Here is an 18,247-nt window from a genome sequence, read left to right as displayed (position 1 = left end):
ACACATGTTCATCTTCTTGACAGCATGATTTGCATTGTTCAATGGAACTTTGGCTTCTTGCCTCCTTTCCTTCAAAATTTTCCTGCATGTTTCCATTCTTTTCCAACATCTAGAAACACTATGGTTAAACAAACCACAAAAAGAACATGCAATTCTTTTCCAATGCTTATGTGGAAATTTTCCATGCTTTACATGATCAAAGGAAATATGATTGAAATCAGATTTATACCTTTCCCTTTCACCTTCATTACCTTCATGAGGAGATGAATCAAACGAAGAAGAATCTCCTTTTGGAACACCATGAATCCTTGCAATGGCTTTAGAGCTTTCACCACTTCCTCGTTCAAGTGCATGCATATGCACACCTTTCAAGCTACACAATCAAGCTAGTGATGTCAGTCAAGAAAACCTAGTGCTCTGATACCATCTGATCTGAAAATGGAATGTACTTGTTTAAGGGTGCAAGGTATCCATTCTCAATAATTTCAACTGTGAGCTAGAAACTCCAAATGACCTCTAAAAATTTATAAACTTCTTATTTCTTATACAGAGATAGTCTTCACAAAACTGGGCCCTGGTGGCTCCTAGAACTTTCACGGCTCCAAAACCTCTACAAATGACCTCAGATGGTTGTAAGACCTCCACCAATGGCTTCAGAAGGTCGAAAATACCTAAAATCAAAAAAAATTCGTCCAAAACCGACTTTCCTAGCCAAAGTTATGGCCATTTAAAGTTTCTCCAGTTTTTCCCTAGAAAAACTCCAGCTAACTTTAGTTAACTCCAGTTAGCTCCGCCAATTATGGCGGGTCCACCAAATTTGGCGCTCCTGCCAAAATTCCGCCAACTTAACTGCAGTTACATTTAATGTTTGGTGGTTGCCTCGAATTTTGTGCCAAGCAGAATATTCCTTTTTTAATTTTTTTTGAAAAAATTAAAATTTCTAATGTTATGGACAAATTGTTCTTTTTGCCATAACTTCCTCATACGGCGACCGTTTTTCGAACCGTTTGCGGCGCCGGAATCGGGAAGACGAGCACTTTCCAGTCATTCAACTTTGAACCAGTTCTAAGCACTTTAAATTTTGAGCATTTTACGACACTTAGGACATGAGCACCTGATCATTAAGTTAATTATTCTTGAGGTGACATGAAAGAATGGATAAAATATGCATAGGGTTCTGAGTTCAATTCCCTTATGTTAAAAGATTGCAAATTTTAAATGAATTTTCAAGTTGCAGTAGAGTAATGCATCTACCTCAGTAAGTGTCGCCATGATCAATGACCTCACCATTTTGGTTTTGAATACAACATAAAAATAGAAAATATTCAAAAAATTAATATTAAGAACCAAACATCTCTTATGTGAACCCCAAAAGATGTTAAAGGAGCCTGACAGCTTCATATAACACAAATAAAGCCAGCTTAAATAGAAGTCCAAAAAGATGAGACAACTTTACCGTGTAAGCTAACACTTTAGGGTTTTCGCGAGAAAATACAACACCGATGCAAGTGCAACATAAAATATAATACTCTCAAATAGGAAAAGTATATGACACCCACCAAAAACACGGAACAATGATAGTACAATGCAAGGGTGGAGAGGTGGTTTAATTAATGAATTGCAACTATATGAACTACATGAATTTGCATTGGTACAATAGAACCATACTTTTGTACAATAAACTTATATTATGATATCCTTGTATTTATTTTTTGACAAGACATGATATCTTTTCATTTATTTTTGGCTAAAATGGAAAGACAACTTGGCAATTTTTAATTTTTTCTAATTGAAAATATATATTTAAAAAAAAATCAAAACAAAACAACTATATTGTCAAATCCAATCATCCTAGGTGTCAAATTTTTATTTTTATTTTAGTAGTTGTCACATCTCACCACAGGTTTTTAGTCTAATCAACCTTTGCAACTAATCAAAAAATAGTTTTTCTTATTTTGTAAAATTCTAAAAAATATTTTTAAACTTCAAAAAAAAAAATTAATAAAAAAATATCCAAAAACATTTGAAAACATTAGACAATTTTTTTGTCAGAAACATAAGTCAAAGAAATTTGAGTGAAAATTGATTTCTATACTCACTACTGTAGTAAGGACTAATAATAGAAAACTAAACGAGGAATAACATAAATACAGAGGAGGTAGAGAAAATTTTATAAGGAAAAAATTAGAAAAGAAAAAGAAAAGGACCCAAACAAGAACCAAGAAACAAGAATGGAGGAACCCAAATAGAGGGGAATAAAAAGATTGAACAAAGAAAGAAGAGAGAAGGAACTAGATTACCTTGGACATACAAGCCTGTTGAATGGTAGGAATCCAACTTTAGTTAATATTCCATATGTCATCATGATTGATGTTGTTGGGATGCATCTCAGTTTCAATGGTCTCTCTGCATGCAGATATATTGTTTAGTACCCTCCATGCAGATATATTGTTTGGCCTTGCAAGCGTGATCAACTAACGTTGAGGAACGTACACAATTATGCCTTAAATCTACAACATATTCCTTAACCATTATATTATAAAGTGCCCGGTATAACCAATATAATCCATCCTACTGGAACATAAAACCTTGTAGACACCTTCCCCTTGTTTGGAGTTTATGGGATCTTTGATGGATTTTAAAGAAATATTTATAGTAATATAAGGTTTGTAGGTGGATTTAATATGTTTTTTTCTAATAACCTTAGTATTTTGTTAACAGTTCCATGACTTTTGTACAATAAACTTGTATTATTATATCCTTGTATTTATTTTTTGACTAGACATGATATATTTGCATTTATTTTTTGCCAGATTGGAAAGGCAACTTGGCAATTTTTAGTTTTTTCTAATTAAAAATATATACTAAAAAAAATAATCTATATTGTCAAATCCAATCATCCTAGGTGTCAATTTTTTATTTTTTATTTGGGGCCTTTTGTCAATTCAATTTTGGAATTAGTCTCAGAGAGGAGAAGAGCACCAAGAGGAGAAGGAAAGAAAGCAAGGAGGGAAGGACAATAAAATAAAAGTAAAGCAAGGATCAAGCAAGGAAAGGTTGGAGCAAGCTACTCCAGGCAGAGTACTTGCAAGTAACAGGTTGCATGTATGATTTCCTAGCTGGTTTTGGCATGCATGGTATATGCATGTGTTTATTTGGTTCATTTATTATAATTGGCATGGGTTTTGTCGGGTTTCGACAATGGTTTTAGACTTGCCTTGCCGTTTCCGAATAACCATGGTGTGATAGGATTCATTCTTGGTTGAGCTTTGGATTTTCGGAAGGTTTTGGATCTGGGTGAAGTGGCCTAAGGAAAATCCCAAGGGTTGGGGGTGGAACTGGTTTTCTACAGGAAGCCCTCAATAGGTGGGTGGAGACAGGAAAACTCCTCAAGGGATGGTGAATGATTTTTGAGGCATCCAAGCTCGGTTTGGTTTTTTGATCTCAGGATTGGTTTAGGTGAGATCACGGTAGTGTGAAGGTGGAGGTGGTTTACCCTCTAGATTCCCTTGTGTTGACGGTGCTGGACCTGCCGACATGTCAAAGGGATCTCCCCGGTAAGAAGTCCTAATTAGACCTCAGACCGTTTGGTGATGGAGTCCCAGTAGTGGGTAGTAAAGCAATGCCTTAACCACAATGTCGCATAGAGGCAACTAAGATAACTCTGTCAGTAGCAAGGGTGTGACCGTTGTAGTGAGTCAAGGAAGGTGTATGAGAGGTTTCTAACACAGTTGGGTTGAGATGAGTGCGCCCCTTGGCAACCTGTAAGTGTACTCAGCTGGGAAGGGAACACACAAGCGAAGATGCATCACAAGCTAGAAAGAAAGTTATTCTGGTAATCCAAAGGGATGGTTAAACCAACAGCACATCTGCAACAAGATTCATATAATTGCATATAAAAGTGTTCATACACAACTACGTAAGTTAAACAACATACATTGCTACAGCAACTGGAACAGTTCAACTACAATAACAACATATGCATGAAAACGTGTTGGCTCTTATTATATAAAGAAGTGTAAGTTCCAATCATACAATGCATCCCTGTAAACCTGCTAGCCCCAACAGTGGAACGTTATAGCCACATCCACCTGCTCCTTCAAAGAGATGAACTAGCTCCATGCAGTGGAGAAGCCAAGGCGCGTTACAATACTATCCAAGCTCTTTCCAAGATAGTCTTATCAGAAGCTTGGCTGACCAAAAGCCTCTACAATGCGTTATGAGTGACTATTTATAGCAAAGGGTGGGGTGTCCCTTGACATTCCCTTTTGTGATTGTTCAACTACCCTCGTGACTCTTCACCTACTCTATGACTGTTACCTCCACTTTTGACACTTGACATGACTCAACATTACAATGCACATGTACTCATGTGAACACAATGGCTTAAGCAAGACAAACTAGACATCACTCTGACTTAGACAACTATAGAATTCCAACTGCTCAACATCCTCATGTTGATCAACAGTAACATATTGATGCCAAGCTCTGTAGTCCCTGATAGTGTCTGTGTGTTCCATGGTGACATCCATCTGAAACCTGACCTTTGCCTCCATAGCATCTAGGTACACTGCTCGAGCTCCTCTATCCAACTCGTCTGAAAGCATGCACATCATTGTCTTGTGCATGATGTCTGCATGATAGACAAGTCTGGGCTAGTGGCGATGCACATCAACTCGTCAAAGTATGAGTCAAGCTCTAGTCAGACCTGCTTCTTTGTCTTCGCCTAGGTGAGAGTCCTGATTGATGGGATCGCATGCGTGTGCACCACAACGTCCATATTCTTGAATACTCATGCACGGGAGGCCTATATGCTAGTGATGAATTGCAGGAGCTCTTCATAATTCCGGATTTGACTCTGAATATGTGCCTTTAGCTCAACCGCATTGACCCTCATCATCTTAAGCAAGTGAAGTGGGGATCCCTTGTACTTAATCTTCCATGTTTGCATGTCATCAACAGCAGCATGCACGTTCGTCAAGATGTGTGCTCTTCAAGCACATCGATGTTGTCACTTATTGAGATGGGTGATTGCCTTGTGCACGGTACTAAACTTGGAGTACAGTGCTCGCATAACTCTGTCAAGGGACAATACTTCATCTAGTATTTCCTTCTTCAGTTCAGCTCGAGTGGACATTCTGACCAAGTCTCCTCCTTGCTTGGCCGTTTGTAGTTCCTTTTCCATTTGCTCATTCTCAGCTATTACGAAGCAAACACTTGAGTTAGTGGCTTCGGCATACACTCTGGTTGCATCGGCCAAGGCAGCTAGATGTTTGTGCACATCGGTTACGATCACTCGTTCTTCAACTTGCGCAGGAGATGTTTGATCCTTCAGAGTTGACACTCTGCGACACTGCACAACTCTATGTTGGGATTCATCAAACGAGATGTTGTGCATCTCTTCTTTTGGCTGATCACCAAGGATATCAGTGCCTTGTTAGTCATCTGATACTTGCTCATCATCTGGATGCATTGAAGCAGGTGAGTCAAACTCTTTGTGGTGAGGCATGAGGTCGGTGTCATGTTCTAACTCCTGTTGCTCCGTGCCTACATCCAGCTGTTGAAGTGCTTGCTTTATCTTATGAGTGAAGTCTTGCCCTACGATGGTTCACCCCATTCGCCTGATGCCAACTGTTTCAATGAATCAACTACTTGTACGGGTGTTGCTCCGTCTATTTTCACATGTTGCACCCCCTATTGTATTTGTTGTTGTTGTGCTTCCCTCTCCTGTTTGCGCAACTCTTGTTCCTTTCAAAGTTCCTCTCTCATCTCATGCAACTCCTTCTCTGCTTCTTCCATTCTCTTCTTGTCCTTCTGCCTTCACACGATTCGCTTGTCGTGCTGTTGCCTCTTTGCCTCTATAGCCATAGTTGCTTTCTCTACAAGTGGATCTGCTTGAAACTTGTAGCTTTTCTCCTCCTCCATGCGATCGACAATCTTCCTCTTCCCTTTGTCGTGCACTGGTATGCTTGGCTATGATTCCACTGCTACTACTGTTGGTGCTCTCCGTGATGTTGCTTCGCTAACCACTCCACAACGAAGCCGACCAGTTCATTGGGTCCGAAGAAACTTTAGCAATATCTCCATGGGTCCTTCTCGGCCCAATGAAATAACCTGAGGATCCAATTGAACTGATCTCTTGTGCAATGATCTTTCACAATGTAATGTGGGTCATACGGATTGTAGCTTTGGAGGTCGAATGGGTACTTCTTCATCAGTTCTACTTCGACATCCGCTTGCTTGATACTCCGGATCTCATATAACCCAATCTGCAACGGAAGAGTGGGCCAAGGTTCCTTCTTCTTCCGATGCAGTCTAGTTTTCAATCCTGCCGAGATGTGATATGCTACTTCCTACATGACAAGCACGTCCAAGGAAAACTTTGGCAGAACATGCGAAGGCTTCTTCGCACTCAACATTCGGATGAAAGTGTTGGACGGTGAGGCATACCAATCTGCAATGCCTATCAATGCCTCCATTTCTTCCTTTTACATGTAGGGTGGATCCTCTATGAATATCATCTTGTACATCAAGGTGAAAAAATGGTCAGACAGTTGTGTGATTACTCCTTTGAAGCTGCATTCGGACAACAACTTGAAATATGTGTTCACAACAGTCTCCGCTAGTGACCATGCCCACTCCAAGCCTGGGAACTCCTGTCGGGCACAGATTGCATCTAGGATGTAGGTGAACATGTAAATCTCTACATGCATACCTCCGGGTGACTGTCGATCCTTTGTTACTTGTTCCTTCAGTTGATGAGCCAATATGTCGAACCAGTTACATGGTTTTCCTTCTCTACCCAATTGGTCCAGTTCAACCACCCAACTCTGTCGAAAGGTTTCCGTGCGTGCTTGGGCATATAGTCGATAAGAAAATATGATCAAGTATTGGTACGCCTTCTTCAGTATCTTTGTCTTGTAGATCTAGTTCGGTGTTAACCTAAATCGAGCTGGCTCCTTTACCCAATTCTTCATAGTGTCTCTAGAGTTAGCATTGTTGTTGGGTAAGTTGAATGGAGTCTCCATGATAGTCACAGGCTTTGACATCTGATACATCTCATCATAATCTCATTCCCAGAAGGTCGCAAGCTTCGTCCCACTGACACTGCTCAAGGTCATCGTCTTGGGATCAGTGTGAGAGACGATCCAGTGTATCATGTCTGCGCATGGGAACACGGGATATCTACATGCAATCCAGTACAAGCCGGACTTGTGAATGTTCACGTACACCTGACGGTCTTCGAGGTGTTCCCCAAAAGTGCCTGCAAATGTTTCATTGACCTCTTGCCACTTCAGTTTGATGTCCTTGTCTAAATACAGCTTTATATCTTCATAGATCGGTAGACTACATGACACTTACTCAACTTCTGCTCCTGCTACATTTCCATCAGTGTCTTATTATCCTATTCTCTTGGAATCCATTGAGATAGATGAACACCTGAAAGATCTTGAGACAAGCAACATGCATGGAAAGAAACATGTTAGTGAAAACAAAGCAACTTCAGTTAATGACACAACACATACCTGGGAAACTGATGGGCAAGTTTGCGCAATTTCTTCTAGGAGGCTGGGTGACTGGCTGCCAAAAATGCACAAAAGTCATTCTGGGTTGTCTGGGAGGTAGGACTGGCTGTTGGATCTGCGCAATGCGCAATCCAGACTGGTTGTTAGATGTTGGGATTACGCAATGCATAATTCCAGCTCGGAGTGACTGCAGGCTCAGGGACTACATTGTGCAATTTTCTGGGCCAGCAGTCACTATCCCTCATAAATGTGAAAAATAGTCTTGGAGGGTAGTGCTGGGCAGAAATGCGCATTTCTGGAGAGGAAGGCAGAGCCTTCCTTCCCCATATTGCGCAATGCAGTCTCAGTGAAAGCAGAGTCCAGGCCAAGGTTGGCCCGACTCGCCAACGAGCAACTGAAAGAAAATAAGACAATGAATGCATGATGACACTAAGTGAAAGCAGATGTGATTGACAGTGCATGCAATACATGAATGTAATATTCAGCAAACAGATCAACATGCATGTGGGTGAAGCGATTCGCTAGTTCGACGAACGTCTGTGCAAAATAGTTTCATGCATGCGACAGTAGTGAGATAGAAACGAAAACTTAAACAGAGCTAGGAGAAGCTAGTATGCATGTAAATGACAGCAAGCGTTCAAAGAAATCAAGAAAACAACACTCACACAAGCGAATACACAAAAAGCGACAGAAATGTTGAAAAAGACAAGTTGAGGCCACTTACCCGTGAATAGTTGAGTTGGATGTGTCAAAGATTCCTGGATGTGTTGTGGTATGTCAGAGCTCCAAGATCAATGTGAAAGAATGAGCTTTGATACGTCGAATAAATAAGTTTGGGCTCATGACACGCATGCCACAAATATAGGAAAAAGCGACACTTGGAGGGAAGTTTCTAAAACAACTTTACATGTAACCTTCAGCTGCTAAAAGAAGCTCCCTGGATCATAGGATGCCTTTTGCATGTTGCCTTTTTCTATTCTGGGAAGAGCAAGTCATGCATGCGTGCAAGTCAAGTTTCCATGGTCCCAGGTGGAACTGGTCAACTGGACTGCTCATGCATGCAGCTACTCAACTTCTTGAGAAAAATGTGCATTTCAGGCTGGGAGCTAAGTTGGCTGCCCAGGAGATTTGCGCAATTTCTGGGCAGAGCAGCTGATTGTTGCCCAGATTTGCACAATTTTTGGGCTGAGAAGCTCTACTGGGGAAATTTGCACAATTCTTGCTGGGAGTGTTGGCTGGTAGAATTGTGCAATTCTGGAGCCCAATAGGCTGCCAGGCAGAATTGCGCAATTTTTGGAGAGAAGGTTGGTTTCCCTCTAGAAATGCGCAATTTTCTTGGGGAAGTTGCTCAACCTGAAGCTGGAATAAGTCCAGGTGAACAACCTATGAGGGGAATGCATCAATATGTGATCGATAGGCTACCTTTGTGCAAGAAAACATTGAAGCTTGTGTACTTGACGAAGAAAGACAAGGTGTTGTGAAAGGTTGGTAGGGAGGCTCCAAAATGGGCTAAGGCAAAATTTTGGAGGGTGTTTGTAGCCACTACAACACTTGGCAACACACTGGTAGAACTCCAGCTCTCTAAATGGACCTTGTTCGTCAAAATAAATTCTAACACCTCCGGAAGTATTGTTTAGTTCTCAGCTCACCTTGGTTTCACACAAGCTTGATTGTAAGATGTAGCGTCTGCCAAGCTCTTGGTCAATTGACACACATTCCAAGCCAAGGCAATATAGTTGTTTCGATTAGGGTTGAGGGGTATATTGGTGCACAAGCAGTATTGTCATCAGAATCTTAGTTTCATCTCTGGTGTTGCTCCACTGCCAACAGGCCTGGACGGTACCCCGGCAAAGTCACATAGGAACACAAGCATGGCTTTCCTACCAGCGAGCCTAGTTAGTACCCCGACAAATTTACTTGCATCACCTCCTTGCGAAAGAAGCCTTTCGATTCTTTTGCCTTATTCATTTTGAAATTTTGAAATTTTTTGACTTTTCATTTTTTTCATTTTTCATTTTTTCAATTGTGCATAGCACTTATTCATTTTAGACGCGGAATAAGGATCCTGACTTATTGAGAGCAGAAGAGGTTGTTCCAGTAGAGAAGTAGTTTATTGTATTTTTGACGTGCCTGTTAAGGTTTTCCCCTTCACCTTAATCTACTTGACTGAGATGACAAGGGTTAACCCAAAAATAACCAACTAGAGAAGGTGACACTAATTAGCGTGCAAGCGTTGTGCTTTCACCAAGGTTCACTTCGAACAGTATGTATTTTCCTTCGACGTATCATGGACTAAAAATAACAATTTCTTCATACAGAGGCAAGATGACAAATAACCAAGTAGTGATAGCTATACAAGCCCTATTGTACTTCACCCAGCGCGTTTCAAGAGTCATACATGGTTTCATAAAAAACTAACCTATGAACAAAACAAGTGAACTAGAAAACAACAAAACAAAGCAAGAGCAGAAGCAAAAGTGAAAGCAAAGCAAGTAAGAAAACAAGCAAGCAGACAAACAAGCAAACAAAGCGAATAAGCAAACAAGCATGCAAGCAAACTGACTGAAAGAAAACACTACTCCTACTCCTATACTAACGGTGCATGGGCCTGATCACGTGAAGTGATATTTCCAATGTAGCCACTGGCGCATTGGTTGACCCATGTTGGTGAAGGCTTGGTCCGTGAGCAACCCAGTTGTGCGAACCAACAAGAAAGAAAGATATAACAATGAAGACAACCACACTTCGTGTTTGACAATGCCCACAGGACATAAGTGAGTGCAAGTGCATGACGAGCAATCTGTGGACTTATGATGGTGTTGTGTGGCATTGCGTGCAACTTTGAAGCATAAGCACACTCTTGACTGAGACATGCAAGCAAACAAAAGAAATAAAGATAACTTGCATTATACACATGTGCTTTCAATGTAAGATTCCTCTAATGCATGAGCGATGGGATCGTGAAGGTCGAGTGGAGGAAATGTGATCTATGTGTGAGATGGATCTTCAATGCATACAGAGGAGTGATGAGGAGCCTTGGGTGATTGAACAGTTTCCTAATCGGAAGTGAGATTAACCCCAAGACAGTGAGGGCTTGACATAACCATCAGCTCGGGCTGAAGTGCCTCGATAGTCTTGGGTGTTTCAACTTCATCATCAGATAGATCATCATAAACGGTGGCTTCGAAAGATCAACTGTGATAGAGTCATGATCATGATCAAATATGGAAACAAATGGATCACGACTGCCACGATCAGAAAATCAATGAATTCATCGGCGTCCTCATGATTAGATGAATCAAACAAAGGGGTAGATGAAAAGTGAACAAACCCATCCTCTGTGTTTTCGGAAAAGACAGATGAAAGATCAAGTGGATTTTCAATGAATAACTTATCCTCTCCATTGTTGAATGATGGACCAACATCCGGTGATTCCTGCGAGTTATCAACAACAGGTTCATCCATGGATGAAGACACACATGCGAAATCATGGATGGCAGGTTCACCAAAGATGTTAGGAAATAACGGAGGGGGTTCGAACGGAAGGGAGTCCTCCTTCGTCGAGTGTTGATGCTCAAGCTCCCACTCATACTCTTCATGAATGACATCGCAGGTTGGTTGTGTAACACTACCTCCGTCAATGGGTGGTTCCTCAATCACAACAAGTGAAGAGTCTGGAATGGACGAACATAAGACAGTATCATCTGGAGGAACACCCAAGTGCGAAGACAAAGGTCGTAGAATAGATGCATATGAGAAATCGAAGGACTCACAACAAAATCTTCGCGAAAATTAAGCGAAGTGATGTTGGGAGAATTTGAAAGATGAACATGTGTGTGAGCATGATCCCCAACATCACTCGGCAATGGTGGAGCTGTTGAATGAGGGGAAGGCGGATAGTCAGTCAAGACAGTGCCCGCATCCACATGAAATTGTGCAGCTCCACCAATGAAGAATGTTGAGCGAGGCTTGATCTCAAGCTTCTTCCTGGGATGGGCATATTTCTTAAGGCAATACTTGAACCGGTCCCAAAGATAGGCAAATTTCATCTTGCTCCTCAGAGCTTGAAACTACAAATCATGGAAGCGCTACCAAAAATCAATAATTGATTCATGCGGAGCCTTCCATTGTTGTAACAGTTTTTGGTTAAGATGGTCTGGATCAAAATGATAGAATGTGTCTTCAATAAGATCACATAAGTGCTCAAGTGAGTGCACGCTATCAGTCAGTAGGTTGAGCAGCCATCAACGATGAGATTCGCGAAGTGTGTGTGCAAGCAGCGAGCTGGCCTATTTGTTAGAACACCCATCTTCCTCATGAAGCATGCAAAGAAAGTCATGTAAGTACTCAGGCCAGGCCACTTCGCCTTCACCATCATACATGTAAGTGGACAAGAGATCAAAAAAATCCCCCGTGATGGAGACATCTTCACGATTCGAAAAACATCGCGAAGGGAGAAGAGTGCAAGAATCCATGAAAGGTATAAAAAGGTTCAAAACTGGATGAGAGGGCACATCTTGTCATCAGGCCCTCCTTCTAGCACCAGAAATGTTAACAGTGTTGGACCTGCCAACATGTCAAGGGGATCTCCCCGGTAAGAAGTCCCAATTAGACCTCAGACTGTTTGGTGTAGGAGACCCAATAGTGGGTCATAAAGCAATGCCTTGACCCCAATGTCGCACATAGGCAAGTAAGATAACTATGTCAGTAGCAAGGGTGTGACTGCTGCAGTGAATCAAGGAAGGTGTATGAGATGTTTTTAACACAGTTGGGTTGAGATGAGTGCGCCCCTTGGCAACCTATAAGTGTACTCATCTGGGAAGGGAACACACGAGTGAAGATGCATCACAAGCTAGAAAGCAGGTCAGTTCGGCAATCCAAAGTGATGGTTAAACCAACAACACATCTACAACAATATTCATATAATTGCATACAAAAGTGTTCATACACAAATACGTAAGTTAAACAACATACATTACTACAGCAACCGGAACAGTCCAACTACAATAACAACATACGCATGAAAACGTGTTGGCTTTTATTATATAAAGAAGTGTAAGTTCCAGTCATACAATGCATCCATGTAAACCTACTAGCCCCAATAGTGGAACGTTGCAGCCACATCTGCATGCTCCTCCAAAGAGATGAACTAGCTCTGTGCAGTGGAGAAGCCAAGGCTCATTACAATACTATCCAGGCTCTTTCCAAGATAGTCTTATCAGAAGCTTGGCTAGCCAAAAGCCTCCACAATGAGTTATGAGGGACTATTTATAGCAAAGGGTGGGGTGGCCCTTGACATTCCCCTTTGTGACCATTCAACTACCCTCATGACTCTTCGCCTACTCTATGATTGTTACATCCACTATTGACACTTGACATGACTCAACATTACAATGCACATGTACCCATGTGAACACAATGGCTTGAGCAAGCAAAACTAGACATCACTTTGACTTAGACAACTATAGAAGTCAAACTGCTCAACATCCTCATGTTGATCAACAGTAACATATTGATGCCAAGCTCTGTAGTCCTTAATAGTGTTTGTGTGTTCCGCGGCGACATCCGTCTAAAACCTGACCTTTGCCTCCATAGCATTGGGGTACACTGCTCGGTCTCATCTTTCCAACTCGTCTAAAAACATGCACATCATTGTCTTCAATATGGCCAGAATAACAACATACTCATGCATGATGTCTACACTGATAGGAAAGTGTGGGTTGGTGGCTATGCGCATCAACTTGTCGAAGTATGAGTCAAGCTATAGTTGGACTTGCTTCTTTGTCTTCGCCTGGGTGAGAGCCCCAATTGATGGGATCACATGCGTGCGCACCACAACATCCATACTCTTGAATACTCGTGCATGGGAGGCCTGTATGCTAGTGATGAACTGTGGGAGGACTTCAATATTGTAGAACTAACTCCAGATATGTGCCTTCAGCTCGATCGCATTGACCCTCATCATCTTAGGCAAGTGAAGTGGGGCTCCCTTGTACTTCATCGTCCATGTTTTCATGTCATCAACAGTAGCATGCACATTCGTCAAGATGCATGCTCTTCTAGCACATCGTTTATGCCATCCGTTGAGATGGATGACTGCCTTATGCATGGTACCAAACTTGGAGTAAAATGTTCGCATAATTGTGTCAAGGGACAATACTTCATCTCGTATTGCCTTCTTCAGTTCAGCTCAGGCGGACATTGTCACCAAGTCTCCTCCTTTCTTGGCCATTTGTAGTTCCTTTGCCATTCACTCATTCTCAGCTATTAGGAAGCAAACACTTGAGCTAGTGGCTTCGGCATACACTCTGGTTGCATCGGCCAAGGAAGTTGGATGTTTGCGCACATCAGTCATGATCACTCATTCTTCAACTTGCGCAGGAGATGTTTGATCCTCTAGAGTTGACACTCTATGAGACTGCAAAACTCTATGTTGGGATTCATCAAACGAGATGTTGTGCATCTCTTCTTCTGGCTGATCACCAAGGTTCTCAGTGCCTCCTTGGTCATCCGAGACTTGCTCAACATCTGGATGCATTGAAGTGGGTGAGTCGACCTCTTTATGGTGAGGCATAAGGTCGATGTCCTATTCTAACTCCTATTGCTCCATGTCTGCATCCAACTGTTGAAGTGCTTGTTCTATCTCATGAGTGAAGTCTTAGCCCTATGATGGTTCACCCTATTTTCCTGATGCCATCTATTCAGATGAATCAACTACTTGTATGGGTGTTGCTTCGTCTATTTGCACATGTTGTGCCCCCTGCTACATCTATTGTTGTTGTGCTTCCCTCTCATGTTTGCACAGATCTTATTCCTTTCAGAGTTCCTCTCTCAGCTCATGCAACTCCTTCTCTGTTTCTTCTTGTCCTTCTGCCTTCGCATGATTCGCTTGTCGCGATTCTACCTCTTTGCCTCTATAGCCATAACTGCTTTCTCTACAAGTGGATCTACTCGAAACTTGTAGATTTTCTCCTCCTCCATGCGATCGACAATCTTCCTCTTCCCTTTGTCGCGCACTAGTATGCTTGGCTATGCTTCCACTGCTACTACTGCTGGTGCTCTCCGTGATGTTGCGTCACGTTGCTTCATTAACCACTCCAAAGTGAAGCTGACCAGTCCATTGGGTCTAGAGAAACTGTAGCAATATCTCCATGGGTCCTCCTCGGCCCAATGAAATGCCCCGTGGATCCAGTTGAATTGAACTCTCGTGTAGTGATCTTTCACAACGCAATGTGGGTCATACGGATTGTAGCTTCGGAGGTTGAATGGGTACTTCTTCATCAGTTCTACTTCGACATCTGCTTGCTTGATACTTCAGATCTCATATAACCCAATCCGTAATGAAAGAGTGGGCCAAGGTGCCTTCTTCTTCCAATGCAGTCTAGTTGTCAATCCTGCCGAGATGTGATATGCTACTTCCTGCATGACAAGTACATCCAAGGAAAACTTTGGCAGAACATGCAAAGGCTTCTCCACACTGAACATTTGAATGAAAGTGTCGGACGGTGAGGCATACCAATTTTCAATTCCTATCAATGTCTCCATTGCTTCCTTTGACATGCAGGGTGGATCATGTCTGAATATTGTCTTGTACATTGGGGTGACAAAATGGTCGGAGAGTCGTGTGATTACTCCTTTGAAGTTGCATTCGGACAATAACTTGAAATATGTGTTCATAGCAGTCTCTGCCGGTGACCATGCCCACTCCAAGCCAAGGAACTCCTTACGGGCACAGACTGCATCTAAGATGCAGGCGGACATGTAAATCTCTACATGCATACCTCCGGGTGAGTGTCGAGCCTTCGTTACTTATTCCTTCAGCTGATGAGCCAGTATGTTGAACCAATTACATGGTTTTCCTTCTCTAGCCAATTGGTCCAGTGCAACCACCCAACTCTATGGGAAGGTTGTTGTGCTTGCTTGGCCATACAATCGACAAGAAAATATGATCAAGTATTGGTACACCTTCCTCAGTATCTTTGTCTTGTGGATTTTTGTTATAGCTCCAAATATTATCCTTGATATTTGTGATGATGCACCCATGGCCTAGGGCAACCCCTCCTTCCAGACCTAGTCCAAATACTTAAAAAACAGTGTTTTACTCCCTATATGCGACATTGCCCTGAGCTAAACGCGTGTGTACGTGGGTCTGTGTATACCCAGCCCGCGTATATGTCTTAAAACACTTAAAAAAAAATCTCCTTAATTTCGGGCGAAGATCACGGGTTTTACCTATTGATTACCTATTAGTGCATGTGGCCAAACTGTTCCTAACGAATTCCCAACTAAAAAACTACTTTGGGAGAAGTATAAAAAGGCTTCAATGGGAAGGCCTAAAGGAGGAGAGAATAGAGAGAAAAATCACTCTGCTGAGATTATCCCTGATCAGGTCTGAATATCCTTGTGCTTCCAGCACTCCCCCATTACAGGAAACCCTTGTTTCCTTGAGCTTTGATGTTATTTCACTAGTTGAGATATCTTTGTATGAGTCATGGAAGGAGCCTTTTGAAGACTTGGGATTGGATGGATCCGGAGGACGGTTCCGCTTGGAGCCAACGAGAGGAAGATTCAGGTGATATCATTCCTTGCTTTATTTTAGTTATCTGCAATAAAGAAACATTTGTCTTGTTCCCGAAATCAATCTTCTTCATGCATATGATGTTAATGTTATGGTTTACGTATGAATAATTGTTTCAATTGTATAACTAACTACCTTTCAATATGTTATGAAGTTGATTTCTATATGATACTTGGTCCATATATTGCTATGCTTCTTTGAATTGGTTGTTTTGCAAGTCTAAGGATCGAAAGGAACTCCAAGAGGGTTTGGACCCTGGCTGGATCTACCCGAACGAAGGACCCCTAGGTGCACCTCTCTTCGCGTAGTTTGCTTATTTAAGTATCATGGCTATGTGGAATGCTTATTTTTTACTGTAGATAACCCCCGCTCTGCTCCTTTGTTAACCTGAATCGAGCTAGCTCCTTTACCCAATTCTTCATAATGCCTCTGGAGTTAGCACTGTTGTTGGGTAAGCTGAATGGAGCCTCCATGACAGTCACAGACTCTGAAATCTGATACATCTCATCATAATCTCGTTCCCAGAAGGTCACAAGCTTCGTCCCACTGACACTGCTCAAGGTCATCGTCTCGGGATCAGTGTGAGAGACGATCCAGTGTATCATGTCTGCGCATGGGAACACGGGATATCTACATGCAATCCAATACAAGCCAGATTTGTGAATGCTCACGTACACCTAACGGTCTTCAAGGTGTTCCCCAAAATTTTCTGCAAATGTTTCATTGACCTCTTTCCACTTCAATTTGATGTCCTTGTCTAGATACAACTTTGTATCTTCATAGATCGGCAGACTAGAGGACACTTGCTCAACTGCTGCTCCAGCTGCATTTCCATCAGTGTCCTGTGATCTTGTTCTCTTGGAATCCATTGAGACAGATGAACACCTGAAATATCTAGAGACAAACAACATGCATGGCAAGAAACCTGTTATTGAAAACAAAGCAACTTCGGGAAATGACACAGCACATACCTGGGAAACTGATGGGCAAGATTGCACAATTTCTTTTGGGAGGCTGGGTGACTGGCTGCTAGAACTGCACAAAAGGCAGTCTAGGCTGTCTGGGAGGCAGGACTGGCTGTTGGATCTGTGCAATGCACAATCCAGACTAGCTGTTGGCTGATGGGATTGCGCAATGCATAATTCCAGCTGGGAGTGACTGCAGGCTCAGGGACTACATCACGCAATTTTTTGGGCCAACAGTCACCACCCCTCAAAAATGCACAAAACAGTCCTGGAGGGTAGTGCTGGGTAGAAATGCACATTTCTAGAGAGGAAGGCAGAGCCTTCCTTCCCCAGATTGCACAATGCAGTCTTAGTGAAGGCAGAGTCCGAGCCAAGGTTGGCCCGACTCGCTAACGGGAAACTGAAAGAAAATAAGACAATGAATGCATGGAGACACTAAGTGAAAGCAGAAGTGATTGACAATGCATGCAAAACATGAATGAAAGATTCAGCAAACAGATCAACATGCATGTGGGTGAAGTGATTCACCGGTTCGGTGAATGTTCGTGCAAAATAGTTTCATGCATGCGACAGCAGTGAGATAGCAACGAAAAATGAAACAGAGCTAGAACAATCTAGTATACATGTAAACGACAGCAAGCATTGAAATAAATAAAGCAAACAACACTCACACAAGTGAATACACAAAAAGCGACAGAAATGATGAAAAAGACCAGTTGAGGCCACTTACCCATGAATAGCTAAGCCGGATGTGTCGAAGAGTTTTGAATGTGTTCTGGTATGTCAGAGCTATAAGATCAATGTGAAAGAATGAGCTCTGATGCGTTGAATAAATAAGTTTGGGCTCATGATGCGCATGCCACAAATCTATGAAAAAGCGACACTTGGAGGGAAGTTTTTAAAACAACTTTGCATGTAACCTCTGGATGCTAAAAATATCTCCCTGAATCATGGGATGCCTTTTGCATGTTGTCTTTTGCTATTCTGGGAAGAGCAAGTCATGCATGCATGCAAGTCAAGTTTCCTTGGTCTTAGGTGGACCTGGTTAACTGGACTACTCATGCATGCAGCTGCTCAACTACTTGAGAAAAATGTGCATTTCAGGCTGGGAGTTGGGTTGGATGCCCAGGAGGTTTGCACAATTTCTGGGCAGAGAAGCTGACTTCTGCCCAGACTTG

The sequence above is a fragment of the Pinus tabuliformis genome, chromosome X (genome assembly GCF_031772625.1).
Source record: "Pinus tabuliformis cultivar Carrire ecotype Pingquan chromosome X, CPIR1, whole genome shotgun sequence".
Lineage (NCBI taxonomy): Eukaryota > Viridiplantae > Streptophyta > Pinopsida > Pinales > Pinaceae > Pinus > Pinus tabuliformis.
The sequence above is the reverse complement of the archived record's forward strand: the minus strand, read 5'-3'. Positions refer to the sequence as shown.